Source organism: Engystomops pustulosus, chromosome 3 (genome assembly GCF_040894005.1).
Source record: "Engystomops pustulosus chromosome 3, aEngPut4.maternal, whole genome shotgun sequence".
Taxonomy (NCBI): Eukaryota; Metazoa; Chordata; class Amphibia; order Anura; family Leptodactylidae; genus Engystomops; species Engystomops pustulosus.
In genome coordinates this window covers 225,741,125-225,757,423 of record NC_092413.1, presented here as the reverse complement: position 1 = coordinate 225,757,423, position 16,299 = coordinate 225,741,125, and the positions used below count along the sequence as shown (strand labels likewise).

The 16,299-nt window shown below is 47.5% G+C and overlaps 1 protein-coding gene across 1 annotated transcript in view; it reads right to left on the bottom strand.

Annotated features, from left to right (window-relative positions):
* The window catches only part of LOC140122985 (vomeronasal type-2 receptor 26-like), a 51,023-nt gene that overhangs the window by 22,099 nt on the left and 12,625 nt on the right, over nt 1-16,299 (bottom strand). The window lies entirely within an intron of this gene.

Sequence of the window (16,299 nt, the reverse complement as noted above, 5' to 3'; positions counted from 1 at the left end):
CCTACTAAATTTTCCCACTTCGGTCTTTGCTATGGATATGTGCGTCACTAAGCGCAGAACACAGCGGTCGCAAGTCTCACTACAAATTGCTCAGAATTGGCTAGTACATGCACTGCAGAAAGTACAGCCACCAGCAGATCAACCAGAAATCAAATATATAGAACGCTACTGTATGCGTAAGTAAGCTCTTTGTATTCTCCTATGGCTATTTTCTAGCCAAGTATCAAAGCACACTACTATGCCAGATGAGATGACACTGAGTTAGTGCCTAATTGAAATCCAACCCCTACTAAATTTTCCCACTTCGGTCTTTGCTATGGATACGTGCGTCACTAAGCGCAGAACACAGCGGTCGCAAGTCTCACTACAAATTGCTCAGAATTGGCTAGTACATGCACTGCAGAAAGTACAGCCACCAGCAGATCAACCAGAAATCAAATATATAGAACGCTACTGTATGCGTAAGTAAGCTCTTTGTATTCTCCTATGGCTATTTTCTAGCCAAGTATCAAAGCACACTACTATGCCAGATGAGATGACACTGAGTTAGTGCCTAATTGAAATCCAACCCCTACTAAATTTTCCCACTTCGGTCTTTGCTATGGATATGTGCGTCACTAAGCGCAGAACACAGCGGTCGCAAGTCTCACTACAAATTGCTCAGAATTGGCTAGTACATGCACTGCAGAAAGTACAGCCACCAGCAGATCAACCAGAAATCAAATATATAGAACGCTACTGTATGCGTAAGTAAGCTCTTTGTATTCTCCTATGGCTATTTTCTAGCCAAGTATCAAAGCACACTACTATGCCAGATGAGATGACACTGAGTTAGTGCCTAATTGAAATCCAACCCCTACTAAATTTTCCCACTTCGGTCTTTGCTATGGATATGTGCGTCACTAAGCGCAGAACACAGCGGTCGCAAGTCTCACTACAAATTGCTCAGAATTGGCTAGTACATGCACTGCAGAAAGTACAGCCACCAGCAGATCAACCAGAAATCAAATATATAGAACGCTACTGTATGCGTAAGTAAGCTCTTTGTATTCTCCTATGGCTATTTTCTAGCCAAGTATCAAAGCACACTACTGTCAGATGAGATGACACTGAGTTAGTGCCTAATTGAAATCCAACCCCTACTAAATTTTCCCACTTCGGTCTTTGCTATGGATATGTGCGTCACTAAGCGCAGAACACAGCGGTCGCAAGTCTCACTACAAATTGCTCAGAATTGGCTAGTACATGCACTGCAGAAAGTACAGCCACCAGCAGATCAACCAGAAATCAAATATATAGAACGCTACTGTATGCGTAAGTAAGCTCTTTGTATTCTCCTATGGCTATTTTCTAGCCAAGTATCAAAGCACACTACTATGCCAGATGAGATGACACTGAGTTAGTGCCTAATTGAAATCCAACCCCTACTAAATTTTCCCACTTCGGTCTTTGCTATGGATATGTGTGCCACTAAGAGCTAAACACAACGGTAGCAAGTCCCCCTGCTAATTCCTCACAAAATGGTACTAGATGCAAATTAAAATTAAAAAAGTCGAACGTTATTGTAGCCCTAAGAAGGGCTGTTGGGTTCTTTGAGAATCACTCCTGCCTAACAGTAAGCTAATAGAACACCCTAACGCTTTCCCTGACCAGCAGCAGCTCTCTCCCTAGCGGCATCCAGACACAGAATGATCCGAGCAGCGCGGGCAGCGGCTAGTCTATCCCAGGGTCACCTGATCTGGCCAGCCAACCACTGCTATCGACGTGTAAGGGTACCACGTCATGCTGGGTGGAGTGCAGAGTCTCCTGGCTTGTGATTGGCTCTGTTTCTGGCCGCCAAAAAGCAAAACGGCGGGAGCTGCCATTTTCTCGAGCGGGCGAAGTATTCGTCCGAGCAACGAGCAGTTTCGAGTACCCTAATGCTCGACCGAGCATCAAGCTCGGACGAGCATGTTCGCTCATCTCTAGTAGTAACCCTTAGATATCTGCTAGAGTGGGAGAGTGGGAGATATTCTGTTGTGATTATCATAGTGTCTATAGTACTGTTTGACTAGTGCCAATAGGGTTGCCCATAGAGGTAGACAGCTCAATTTGTGCATGTGAAGCCGAGACCTGTCCTGATCAGGTGTGTGTCCAGCTTTTTTTTTGGGGAGTCTGAACGGCCTCGTGAAACTGTAAGAACTAGAAGTGTCTTGGTCAATAGTCAGTAAGAGAGTTGACTTGGTGTAGGGTCGGTGAAAGAGTAGTGACAGGTCAGAGTTGACTTGGGGTAGAGTCTTCTGTGGAAGTCTGGTATCTATTTTCTTTGGGGGTCAGTAAATCGAGGTGTTGGCATTCGCTGTATCTGTGGGAACAAGTTTGGCAGTGTTGCAGTAGCAGGCATTTATGATGAGTTGTGAATTGGAATTGAGCCAAGTGCGTTGCAGACAAAGGGATAAGGGACTTGTTTTTCACATGAAGGGGAAAGATGCACAGAGACAGAAGGTTGTTGAGTTAAGTAGGACTGATGGAAAAGTGCTAGGTGACATAATCGGACATAAGGGCTGGTAGCTTTGCGGTGAAATGAAAAGTAGTATTGAAGGTTTGAAGGTTTTGGGATGTGTCAGAGGTTCTGATGATTGTACAAGTGATAAAACCTGATCAGATTTGCAAACAGACACTTAGATCCTCTGACTTTGACGGAAGGAAAAAACCAGAGCGACAGGAATCCTTCAGAGTGCCCATTGAAGAAAGAGACAGGCGATAAGGGACCTTACAACGTTTTTGATGTGGAGAGAATTTTAGAAAGATTTTATTATATTTTCTCGGGAGAGAAAGATGGCATCTAGAATGCAGACTCCACCCCTGTATCTGGTGGTTAGAGAAGATGACACACCCTGCCATCCTTCAGTGGCGGCCATCTTAAGACAGTTTATTTTTCAGTGGCGGCCATCTTAAGTTATATTAAGTTATAGTCCCTGAAAGTTAACTGCCTATGACTCTATTCTGTTGGCAGCCATAAAGGCTGGTTGTGGGGCTTTCTTGTAGGATAGTAGCTGAGCAAGCTTGAAGCGTCCTGGCAGACGTTTGAAATAAAACGCCAGCTGGTGATATTTCACCGTTTCGGGTGTCTGCTAAGGGTCTTGGAGTGTGGGACGTTGTTTGATTGGGTATTATTAAAACTTATTTGATCCCGACAATTAGAGAAAAATTACTATAAAAAGTGTTGCAATGTCTCTGGTACCTGCTTGCCGGAGTTTAAGGAGTTAACGAGGGTCAGATCGTGGGGGCAGCTGTGCTGGGCTCTGCCTGAGCTGTCTTATCAGTGTGTGTGCGAACTGGCCTTGAAGCGATCTGTGTTGTGCTTAGGATAGAACAGTGTAAATTGTTTTTCAAAAGGGGGGGGGGGGGCAGATCGCTGCGTTTAGAGGTCTCCCTGAAAATCTAAAAAAAGAGGCTCGAAGGATTTGGTTGTGATACAAGAATACAGTATGATGTAATGTCCTCCTGTGTTCCCCAAGAACGAGCCCCACAACTGTATTACAGAGCCTATGTCTGACTTTTATTCCTTTATGACAAAGAACCTGACAGTGTAGTGTACATCTCCGGAAGTCTCACCCGACCAAACCAAGTGGGCGTTGCGGGGAGGAGACATTACTGTAGTGAGTGGCCAAATGCTAATAGGGGGGATGGTAACGAACGAGAAAGTCAGCATGCACAAGAACTGATGTGTGACTCTCCCCTGCTAGCCCGATGCTGATTTTAACCCATTCAGTAAAAAGACCCAGAAAGAACAGCCGTATACATTTAGGATGGTCCATGACCTCCAAGCTGCCAATGAGTGTACTGAAGCCCAGTGGTCCCTAGCCCATACTGGCAGCAGTCCCCGAGAGTGACATATTATTCACTGTTATTGATTTGGCAAATGTTCTCCTCTTTGTGCCCCTACATGAAGATTGACAGTACCTATTTGCCTTTACCAGTTCAGTATTCCAGTACACCTGGTGCAGATTCCTACAAAGGGGGTAAAACTCACACAGCCAGTACTCCACGGCCCTACAGGGAGTAGACTGGCAGACTAGCCCCTTACTGGATGTTCTCCTTTTCAGTATGCGGTGGACCTACTGTTTTTGTTTGCCAGGATGCATTTATTGACAAACTCCAGTATTGCCAGGAGAAGGTGGCCTTCCGAGGCCACTGCTTCTCAGCCACAGGCAGCTATCTGACAGAGGAAAGAAAGCTGGCAGTCCAGAATGTGCCCCTGCCCTGAGGCCCTAAGCCTCTTCACATGTTTCTAGGACTGGCCAGCTCCTACAGGCCTGGGATAAGGTCTAATGCCTCCAGCCTTTTACTGCCCCTTTCTGACTGAATTGCCTCTTCCCCATTTGCCCTTAGTCAGGAGGCAATTGATGCATTCCATAGCCTTAAGATGGCAAATCCTTTCTGCCCCGGCCCTAGGCACATCCCGCTGAACCAGACCTTTTATTTTATTTTGCGCTGAGTATCTAGGCCACAGGTGTCTTAGCCCAGGAACGTGGTGGCCTCCCCAGTGGCCCACTATTAGGCCCGGTTAGACTCAGTCGTGAGGGGAGCCCCTCATGTGTTAGTAGCTGCAGCCAGCTCAGCAAGGCCAGTGAATAGATCCTAGGCCCTAGATCACTCAGTTACAGTGCGAACCCCACATACCTTGCACAGTGTCCTCACCCAAGTATAGCCCAAGCATCCAAGCAAAGGCCAGACAGCTCAGACTCCAGTGTGCACTCCTGATGCCCCATCACACTCATAAGGTGCACAGCTATGAATCCTTCATTCTATCACCAGTCTTCCAGGATTCAAATAGGGGGGGGGGGAGGGTGATTAACCCAGATAGTGAGTTTTTTCTCATAGATTGCTCCAGGTCTGCAGGAGAAGACAGACGGTTCTACTGGATATACAGTGGTCAGTGGCGCACATGAGGTAGTACAAGCAGGACCACTCCCTCCACACAGGTCAGCGCAGGAGGTGAAGTGATGGCACTCAGGGAAGTGCTACAGCTGGTGGAAGGTAAAAGGGCAAACATCTATACTCAAGGTATAGTTCTGGAGTCTAAACACGACTATGAACGCATATGGAAGGCTAGAGATTTCCTCACCTCTGCAGGGACCCCCTTAAGCATGGCACACTGGGTAAAGAGCTCATGGATGCTCTCTTACTTCCACAAGAGGTGGGGATAGTAAAAGTAGAAGTACACAAAATTTGGTAACTCCACAAGCTGAGGGCAAGGATGTGGCTGACAGGATGGCGAAGGCAGCTGCACAGTTGGAACCCACAGACTGTCCTGAAGTCTCAACGGTGAGTTCTTAGCTAAAAAGTTTGATCCACAGGTGTTCCAGTCCCTGGTGGCCCGAGAGTCATCAGAAGTGAAGGCAGTGTGGAGGAAAGCTGGAGCCCAGATGCCGATGGGACCTGGATGCTGGGAGAGAGGGTGTGCCTGCCCAGAGCCCTTCACCCGACAGTAAGTAAAGCAGCCCACGGACACACATACATATCCAAAATGGCCATGCTAGTGCTCATAAACCATCAGTGTTTTGCCCGGGCATTACTACCCCTGTCACTAGACTAGTGAAAGCCTTTATAGTCTGTGCCCGCCACAGCCCGGGTAAGGTGGTAAATACCCCACAGAAGGTGACACCCAAGCTGCTTTATCCCTTCCAAAGACTGCAGATGGATTTTATCCAGCTACCAAAAAGTGGTACGTAGGAATACGTGCTTGTGTGCATTGATCTCTTTCCAGGGTGGCCAGAAGATTCTCCCATGACCAAGGCTACTGCCAGAGCCGCAGCCAAGAAGGTGGTGAGTGAGATTTTTCTGCAGGTTTGGACTTGCAGAGACCATAGAGTCCGGTCGCAGAACCCACTTCACTGGACAGTTAAAGACTAAAACCTTGTCCCTCCTGGGTAAAGAACAGGCCCTGCACACCCATTACCTTTCTCAAGTTGGTGGTGCATTTGAGATACTTTAAACGGCACTCTTAAGTTAGAGATTCAGGAGGCCATGGAAGTAACAGGGAAACCATGGCCCGAGTGGTGTCCTGCTGCCCACTATTCAGTAAGGACCACCCTTAACAGAAAGATGGGATTGTCCCCCTTTGAAGTATTTTTTGGCTGTGCACCCAGACTAGGCCTCTTCTTCCCACAGACCCTAGAGCTGATGGCAGGAAACAAGGGGGAACATGGCACACAGTTGAGACAGGCCTTGGAAAAGGTCCGCAAAAGTGTTTTCGATTCCTTATCACAACCAGACAGAGACCTCAGGATGCATAACCTGAAGCCTGGAGACTACGTGGTGGTAAAGAGACGCACCAGAGAGAGAGTCTGGAGCCTCACTAAGATGGTCCTTTCCAAGTCCTGCTGACCAGTGCCACATCTGTGAAGCTAGAGGGAAGTCAGCATGCTTCCATGCTTACTTATTCTTCCTGCTAGCTGGTCTCTTCTGACTGACTGTATGCTCAGGGACACCCCAACCATGACTATCACTGTATCTATAGGGCTGACCAGGATGCCCCCAGGGTAGGAGACTTTACCTACAGTTGGTGCAACAAGACAATGACCTTCTATATCATTGACAGCACAGGTAACCCTGTATTAGCAGTGTCTGATGTGTACTGGATTTGTGGGGATAGGAGAGTCAGGTCAGGCCTAGAGGCTGGGAAGGTGAGTGTACAGTGATAAGATTTGTGCATTCCTTCCTCGTGATCCCCAGGGATAAGTTTGATCGAACACATAAAGTAAAGGTAGAGAATCCCAAAGGATTCTGGAGGTCTGAGAGAGAAGCCCCTAGATGACAAAGTTTATATAGATACAGTGGGAGCACCAAGGGGGGTCCCAGATGAGTACAAGGCCCACAATCAGATATGGGCAGGTCTAGAGTCCATTATTCCCCAGAGAGCTATGAGTAAAGATGTTGGTTGGGTTAACTGGTTTTATTGTAATCAACAGAGATTTGTGATTGTATCCGAGATGCTTCCCAGAACCGCACGGCTTTGGATATGATCCTTGCTGAGAAGGGAGGAGTATGTAAGATGGTGGGAGTGGCTTGTCGCATGTACATCCAGGATGACATCGCCCCCTATGGATCCATTACCCATGCACTTGAAGAGATTGAAGGACTGTCCAGGGAACTCAAGAGAAACTCTGGGGTGGACACTTTGTCCTTCACTTTGTAGTTGGGGGATTGGAAGGGTTTCCTTTAAGTGGGGGTGATATTGGGGATTGTGATTTTGCTCTCGTCACTTATTGCGTGTTGTGTGGTCCTCCTCATCAAGTCCACCATGTCCCAGATGGCCGTCCAGGTGGTAAGAACCATGACAGGAGAAGTGCCGGTGTGGAGGATACCGTCTTGTTGAAGAACCAGCCTGTTAATAAACCCATAAACTATGGAAACACAATTATGTAATTTGAGTATGCAGGCCTGTAACCCCCGAGTGACTGGCCTCCAGGGGATCTGGTGAAGAGTTAACAAGTCCAGCAGGTAAGGGCTTAGCCTACCTGTATGTACCTGGAGTTTGAGGAGGTCACTCTGGACAAAAGTTACAGGCCATGCAAAGCTCAAAAGGGGGGAATTGTTAAAGATATTACACTGGACTCAGACGCCATCTTACGTATTATCGGACATTTTAAAGACTCAGCATTATTTCATATAACTTTGTGTAGTGATAACTAAGTTTGGGTGTTTCCCTCTTCAAACAAAGAGTTAGTGCTTACTAGCACCACCTAGTGGAAGGTATCCAGGTGGACATCTGGACATTTGGTTTATGTGAAGTTTCAGTATTTGCATGTAGCCAATAGTATTAGACTCCTTTGTGTGCTTACATCCAATAGTGTTACATTTCCTGGGTGAGAACACCCAATTATAGTTGCTGCTTTCCTAATTACACGCCTTATGTAAAGTGCCTTATGGTTTTCTATAAATGTCCGTCCCTCAATAAACTTATCAGTCTTGTTGCTAACTTCCTGCAAGGACAGGTCTTGTCTTTTCATTCAAGTTAGTCAAATTCCAGCGCTGGACACAGACTCATTTAATTTGAAAGTCACCTTACAATGATTAGGGGTTTGAGCCCCAGATATAAATCTATAAGACCTGTCAGCTAATTCCCTTTGACATTTAATGAGAATCCAGTCTGTCCTTCATCATTAGTTCAATATTTTGATTTTTGGTGCCAGTTTATCTCTTTCTTCTCAGGAAATTAGTATAAACAATATTGTTTATCTGTGTAGAAGGTCCCTGAGAACTGAGTACAATTAATTAACTCTTTGTAAAATGTATTAGAGAGAGGTTGTAGTTAGAGATGAGCGAACAATAAAATGCTCTGGTACTCTTTCTTCGAGACAAACTTTTCCCGATGCTCGAGTGCTCGTCTCGAATAACGAGCCCCATTGAAGTCAATGGGAGACTCGAGCATTTTTCAAGGGGACCAAGGCTCTGCACAGGGAAGCTTTGCCAAACACCTGGGAACCTCAGAAAAGGATGGAAACAGCAGGGGCAGCATGCATGGATGCCTCTGTGGCTGCTTAATCGCACCATTATGCCAAAATTATGGGCAACAGCATGGCCATGACAATGTGACCGAATGAGGCTAGATAGTATCTAAAACATGCAATAATTGACCCTGACACTATAGGGGACGGCATGGAGAGGCAGCGGCAGCAGTGGCAGGCTAGAGAATGCCATGGCGACATACCCTAAATGGACTCAGGCTTCACCAAAGGAGTTGAGCAAGAAGCGCTGAAATGATTTCCTACGTGAACAAAAGGTTGACGGTATATTTAGTCGATAACACAGCATGGTGGCGACATAGTGACCAAGTTCCATAACGTATCTGGTGAAACACCCGAAAAATGAGCCTGACACAGCTCTTTTGATAAGGGGACGACATGTGGAAGCAGCCATGGAGACGACTTCCATGATTAAGAGCGACAGTATGGGGCATCCATATTGCACTTCTATGATTGCAACTTCAGGTCTCCAGCATGACGGCGACAGATGGGCCGAGTTCCACTATGTATCTGGTGAAACACGTGAAAATTCTGCCTGACACAGCTCGTTTGATAAGGGGATGATGTGCTGTATATCCTCTCGTGCTCCAGCGTCTGGGGTATAGAGAGTTGAAAGTTGCGCATGGAGACATTGGTGGACGCTGTGGAGGATCGTGGAGGCAAAATGGACAGGAAACAGCAGGGGCAGCATGCATGGATGCCTCTGAGGCTGCCTAATCTTGGGATGGAGCTGGCGGTCCGCTGCCAGGCGAGCTTTCGTCTGTCCAAGCCCCTGTCTCTCGGCTCCTCCCTACCCAAAATGGGCCTGGGGGCCAGAAGCGTTTACTTTGAAAAAATTATAATTTTCAAAGCAGGCTGGGTCGTTTGAATATTTCACCTAGGAATAATGGAATAGCATAGTGGTTCTATTTTTAATTTTTTTTTCAGAAATAGTTCCATGATTAAGAGCGACAGTATGGGGCATCCATATTGCGCTGCTATGATTGCAACTTCAGGTCTCCAGCATGGCAGCGACAGATGGGCCGAGTTCCACTATGTATCTGGTGAAACACCTGAAAATTCTGCCTGACACAGCTCGTTTGATAAGGGGACCATGTATGGAGGCAGTGAACTAGTAGTAGATTAAAGGTGCTGCAGTTAAAACTATATTAGTTGGATCTTGGGATGGAGCTGGCGCTCCGCTGCCAGGCGAGCTTTAGCCAATCCAAGCCCCTGTCTCTAGGCTACTCTGAACGCACAGTACGTCGAACTTTAAGGCAGATGGGCTACAGCAGCAGAAGACCACACCGGGTGCCACTCCTTTCAGCTAAGAACAGGAAACTGAGGCTACAATTTGCACAAGCTCATCGAAATTTAACAGTAGAAGATTGGAAAAACGTTGCCTGGTCTGATGAGTCTCGATTTCTGCTGCGACATTCGGATGGTACCGTCAGAATTTTGCGTCAACAACATGAAAGCATGGATCCATCCTGCCTTGTATCAACGGTTCAGGCTGGTGGTGGTGTCATGGTGTGGGGAATATTTTCTTGGCACTCTTTGGGCCCCTTGGTACCAATTGAGCATCGCTGCAACGCCACAGCCTACCTGAGTATTGTTGCTGACCATGTCCATCCCGTTATGACCACAATGTACCCAACATCTGATGGCTACTTTCAGCAGGATAATGCGCCATGTCATAAAGCTGGAATCATCTCAGACTGGTTTCTTGAACATGACAATGAGTTCATTGTACTCAACTGGCCTCCACAGTCACCAGATCTCAATCCAATAGAGCATCTTTGGGATGTGGTGGAACGGGAGATTTGCATCATGGATGTGCAGCCGACAAATCTGCGGCAACTGTGTGATGCCATCATGTCAATATGGACCAAAATCTCTGAGGAATGCTTGCAGCACCTTGTTGAATCTATGCCACGAAGAATTGAGGCAGTTCTGAAGGCAAAAGGGGGTCCAACCCATTACTAGCATGGTGTACCTAATAAAGTGGCCGGTGAGTGTATAGCTAGAGCCAGTTGGCCCTGGCAAAAAATAGCCAGTTTCCTCTGCTTTAGTGTACAAAGAGGAGGAGAAGGAGGACAATGAGGAGGAGGAGTGCATACATTATTCAGGTTCAGCTTCTTTCACCTGGTGGAGAATGGAAATCCTGAGAAATCCAGGCTTTATTCATCTTGATAAGCGTCAGCCTGTCAGCGCTGTCAGTCGACAGGCGTGTACGCTTATCGGTGATGATGCCACCAGCTGCACTGAAAACCCGCTCGGACAACACGCTAGCGGCAGGGCAGGCAAGAACCTCCAAGGCGTACAGCGCCAGTTCGTGTCACATGTCCAGCTTTGAAACCCAGTAGTTGTAGGGAGCTGTGTGATCATTTAGGACGATGGTATGGTCAGCTACGTACTCCCTCACCATCTTTCTGTAAAGATCAGCCCTACTCTGCCGAGACTGGGGACAGGTGACAGTGTCTTGCTGGGGTGACAAAAAACTGGCAAAGGCATTGTAAAGCGTACCCCTGCCAGTGCTGGACAAGCTGCCTGGTCGCCTACTCTCCCTCGCTACTTGTCCCGCAGAAGTACGCCCTCTGCCGCTAGCGCTGTCAGAAGGGAAATACTGTTTCAGCTTGTGCACCAGGGCTTGCTGGTATTCATGCATTCTCACACTCCTTTCCTCTCCAGGGATGAGAGTGGAAAGATTTTGCTTGTACTGTGGGTCCAGGAGAGTGAATACCCAGTAATCGAGTCCCAACGCGCAAGAATTCACTCCCCTCACTGGCCTGACTGCCCATTTCCTCCTCCTCCAACTCCTCTTCTTCTGCCCATACACGCTGAACAGTGAAGGACTGAACAATGGTCCCCTCTTCTGTCTCGCCAACATTCTCCTCCTCTTCCTCCTCATCCTCTTCCACCTCCTCCGATATGCGCTGAGAAACAGAACTGAGGGTGCTTTGGCTATCAACAAGGGAATCTTCTTCCCCCGTCTCTTCCCTTCAACAGGCCAAGCAGCGGGATGGTGAGGCTGATGATGGCGGCATCTGTGTTGACTCCTCAAAGTTACTCAGCACCTGACAGATATCAGACATCCACGTCCACTCCTCATTGTAGACTTGAGGAAGCTGACTGACCTGACTACCAGTTCTGGTGGAAGATGACATCTGGCATATCGCACAACAGTCGGTGAGCGGGCAGTTGGAGGCGGCGCTGCGCTGCCCTGAGAGTGGCAGCATCTGTGCTGGACTTCCTGAAATGAGCACAGATGCGGTGCACCTTCGTGAGCAAATCAGACAGATTGGGGTATGTCTTGAGGAAAAAGTCTGCCGAGTTGCTGAGCCGCCACCAGGTTACGGCCGTTGTCACACACATCCATGCCTGGCTTCAGGTTCAGCGGTGCCAGTCACAGATCAGTCTGGGCCGTGATGCCCTGTAATAGCTCTTGGGCGGTGTGCCTTTTATCGCCTAGGCTTAGCAGTTTGAGCACCGCCTGCTGTCGCTTAGCGATGGCACTGCTGCTGTTCCTAGAGCTACCGACTGATGGCGCCATGCCCACAGATGGTAATTTGGAGGAGCAGGTGGAGGAGGGGTGGGAGGAGGAGGAGTCATAGTAGGCCTTTGAGAGCTGGACCGAGGTAGGCCCCGCAATCCTCGGCGTCGGCAGTATATGAGCAGCCCCAGGGTGAGACTCGGTCCCAGCCTCCACCAAGTTAACCCAATGTGCCGTCAGCGATATATAATGGCTCTGGCCGGCAGCACTCATCCACGTGTCGGTGGTCAGATGGACCTTGTCAGAAACGGCGTTGGTCAGGGCACGGATGATGTTCTCTGACACGTGCTTGTGCAGGGCTGGGACGGCACATCGGGAAAAGTAGTGGCGGCTGGGGACCGAATAACGAGGGGCGGCCGCCGCCATGAGGTTTCCAAAGGCCTTGGTCTCTACCAGCCTATATGGCAGCATCTCCAGGCTAAGCAGTTTGGAGATGTGGATGTTGAGGGCTTGGGCGTGTGGGTGGGTTGCACTATACTTCCTTTTGCGCTCCAGCGTCTGGGATATGGAGAGCTGAACGCTGGTGGATGCTGTGGAGGATCGTGGAGGCGAAGATGGGGTTTTTGCAAGGGAGGTGTTTGGGCCGGGGTCCTGGGCAGGGGGCTGACTAGCAGATGACACAGGGGAAGGAGCAGTGGTGTGCCCGGCCGGAGGTGAACGGGCTTGGTGCCATTGAGTGGAGTGTTTAGCATTCATATGCCTGTGCATACTGGTGGTAGTTAAGCTAGTAGTGGTGGAACCCCTGCTGATCCTGGTTTGGCACAGGTTGCACACCACAGTCTGTCGGTCATCCGGTGTTTCTTTAAAGAACCTCCAGACTTCTGAAAATCTAGCCCTCGCCACGGGAGCTTGACTACGGGAAACTTTTGGCGCTGATGCACCAGCTCTGGCCCTGCCTCTCCGTGTGGCCCCACCACTGCCTCTTGCAACCTGTTCTGCTATAGGACTCGCCTCCGTCTCAGAAGCACTGTGTTCTCCCAGCCTATCAACCCAGCTTGGGTCTGTCACCTCATCATCCTCCGATCCCTCAGTCTGCTCCCCCTTCGGACTTCCTGCCCTGACAACAACTTCACCACTGTCTGACAACCGTGTCTCCTCATCGTCCGACACCTCTTTACACACTTCTTCCACTACGTCAAAAATGTCATCATCACCCACAGACTGCGACCGGTGGAAAACCTGGGCAACGGAAAATAGCTCAGCAGCAACCGGACAAGTGGTTTGTGACTGTGGGAAGGGTCCAGAAAACAGTTCCTCAGAGTATGCCGGTTCAAATGCCAAATTTTGCTGGGAGGGGGCAGACTGGGGGGAAGGAGGCTGAGGTGGAGGAGCTGGAGGAGTGATGATTTCGGTGACATGGGTGGACTGTGTGAAAGACTGACTGGTGGACAAATGGCTAGAAGCATTTTCCGCAATCTACCTCTTTGCACTGTTCTGGCCTCAACAGTGCTCTACCACGAGTCCCAGTAACTTGAGACATGATGAACCTAGGGAGTGTAGTTCTGCGGCGCTCCCCTGCTCCCTCATCAGCAGGTGGTGTCTCACCCGCCCAGGACCACGGCCTCTGACCCCTGCAGTAGTTGGACGCCTACGTCCATGCCCTCGTCCTCTACCCCTAGCCCTCAGGTTAAACATTTTCCAAATTAAAGTGTAAACATTAATTTTTTTTTTTTTAAACAAAACGATGCTATCCTATTGCTATGGCTAATTTCTAACCTACACTGACAGCACACAACTGGATTTTGTGCTGTGCCTGATGACTTTGAGTTATAAAAAGAAATAAAGGTAAAAAAAAAAAAATCAGCAGACTCTGCCTAATTCAAATCAAACCCCTAATAAATTGTCCCACTTCGGTGTTTGAGGTGGATATGTGTGTCACTAAGAGGTAAACACAACAGTCGCAAGTCCCCCTGCTAATTCCTCACAATATGGTACTAGCTGCACTACTAATGCCAGCAAGCCCAGCCACAAGCAAACCAAAAAAAAGTAAAATAAAATGTTATTGTAGCCCTAAGAAGGGCTGTTGGGTTCTTGTAGAATCACTCCTGCCTAACACTATTCTAATAGAACACCCTAACGCTTTCCCTGACCAGCAGCAGCTCTCTCCCTAGTGGCATCCAGACACAGAATGATCTGAGCAGCGCGGGCAGGGGCTAGTCTATTCCAGGGTCACCTGATCAGGCCAGCCAACCACTGCTATCGACGTGTAAGGGTACCACGTCATGCTGGGTGGAGTGCAGAGTCTCCTGGCTTGTGATTGGCTCTGTTTCTGGCCACCAAAAATCACAACGGCGGGAGATGCCATTTTCTCGAGCGGGCGAAATACTCGTCCGAGCAACAAGCAGTTTCGAGTACGCTAATGCTCGAACGAGCATCAAGCTCGGACGAGTATGTTCGCTCATCTCTAGTTGTAGTACATTTAAACTAAGCCTACAGCATCCAAGCACCTTATCTCCTTGTCACGCCCACCAATGCTGATCTTTCTGTCTTTTTATACATTCAGCGCTGATTAAACGGGAGAAGATCTTTACATACACTAAGAGACTGACGTGTCTTGGTTTTATCTTCAAGTTCCTGGTACCAGGACAACCATGAAAGGGTTAATTTGAAAGTCGCCATACAACTGCTAAGGGCGGTTAGGCCCAGATAAAAATCTCTAAAATTAGTAATAATGCCCCCAGTATGATTATTAGTAATAGTGCCCCCAGTATGATTATTAGTAATAGTGTCCCCAGTATGATTATTAGTAATAGTGCCCCCAGTATGATTATTGGTAATAGTGTCCCCAGTATGATTATTAGTAATAGTGCCCCCAGTATGATTATTGGTAATAGTGTCCCCAGTATGATCATTAATAATAGTGCCCCCTAGTATGATTATTAGTAATAGTGCCCCCAGTATGATGATTATTAGTAATACTACCCCCAGTATAATGATTATTAGAAAAAGTGCCCCCGGTATTCTGATTAATTGTAATCGTGCCCCCCAGTATGATGATTATTAGTAATCGTGCCCCCAGAATGCCGATTATTAGTAACTTTGCCCCCAGTATGCAAATTATTAGTAATAGTGCCCCAGTATGCTGATTATTAGTAATAGTGCCCCCAATATGCTGATTATTAGAAATAATGCCCCAATTATGCTGATTATTAGTAATAGTGCCCCCAGTATGATGATTATTAGTAATAATGCCCCGAGTATGAGGATTATTAGTAATAGTGCTCCCAGTATGATTATTAGTAATAGTGCCCCAGTATAATCATTATTAGTAATAGTGCCCCCTAGTATGATTATTAGTAATAGTGACCCCAGTATGATCATTATTAGTAATAGTGCCCCCAGTAAGCTGATAATTAGTAATATTGCCCCCAGTATACAGATTATTAGTAATAGTACCCCCCGTCTGCTGATTATTAGTAATATTCCCCCCAGTATGAATATTAGTAATAGTGCCCTCAGTATAATGATTATTAGTAATAGTGCCCCTGGTATAATGATTATTAGTAATAGTGCCCCCAGTATAATAATTACTAGTGATAGTCCCCCCCAGTATGTTGATTATTAATAATATTCTATTTACAAATCTGTCCTAAGACAGGATAGAGCCTTAAAGGTCAGGCCTAAAACATAACTTTTATTAGATCTCTAAAGGTAAGAAAATGGTAAATTAGTCACACTATATATATTAATTAAAATTCGCAGGTATGAGGCCACTATTGTCCTAATGTCATTGTGCTAAGTATTCACTCAGCCTATATCTGTGTGAACGGGTCTCTGCAGTGACCCTTCACTATGGTGGCCTCAAACAAGTCAAATTAAAAAACCAAACAGAAGCCCCCCCGACATGTTTCGCTGGAACCCAGCGTCATCAGGGGATCGGGGCTAATGGTTTGTAGGAGGAGCCAAGGTGAGGATATGTAACTTTGGGGTGGGACTATCTATCAAGATAGACCAATGAGTTACAAAGCGATCTCAAATTCCTTACTGCTATGTTATTGATCACTACGATGGCCAATGGATGTTCGACAGGGGGGGTCATCCTATTCAAAACACACCCAATGGAGTATCTTACCTCGTCATGATTGGGTACCTCCAACCACTGAGGGCATCAGTGAGTGACGTCCATCCCCGATGACCTCAGCGTCATTGGGATACCGCGAGTTACCGCGATACCGTAGAAGATACGCGCATGCGCTAAATCTTAGAATCAGTCGGGCGTCCCGCCCGAGGATATGCGCATGCGCAAGATCTTAG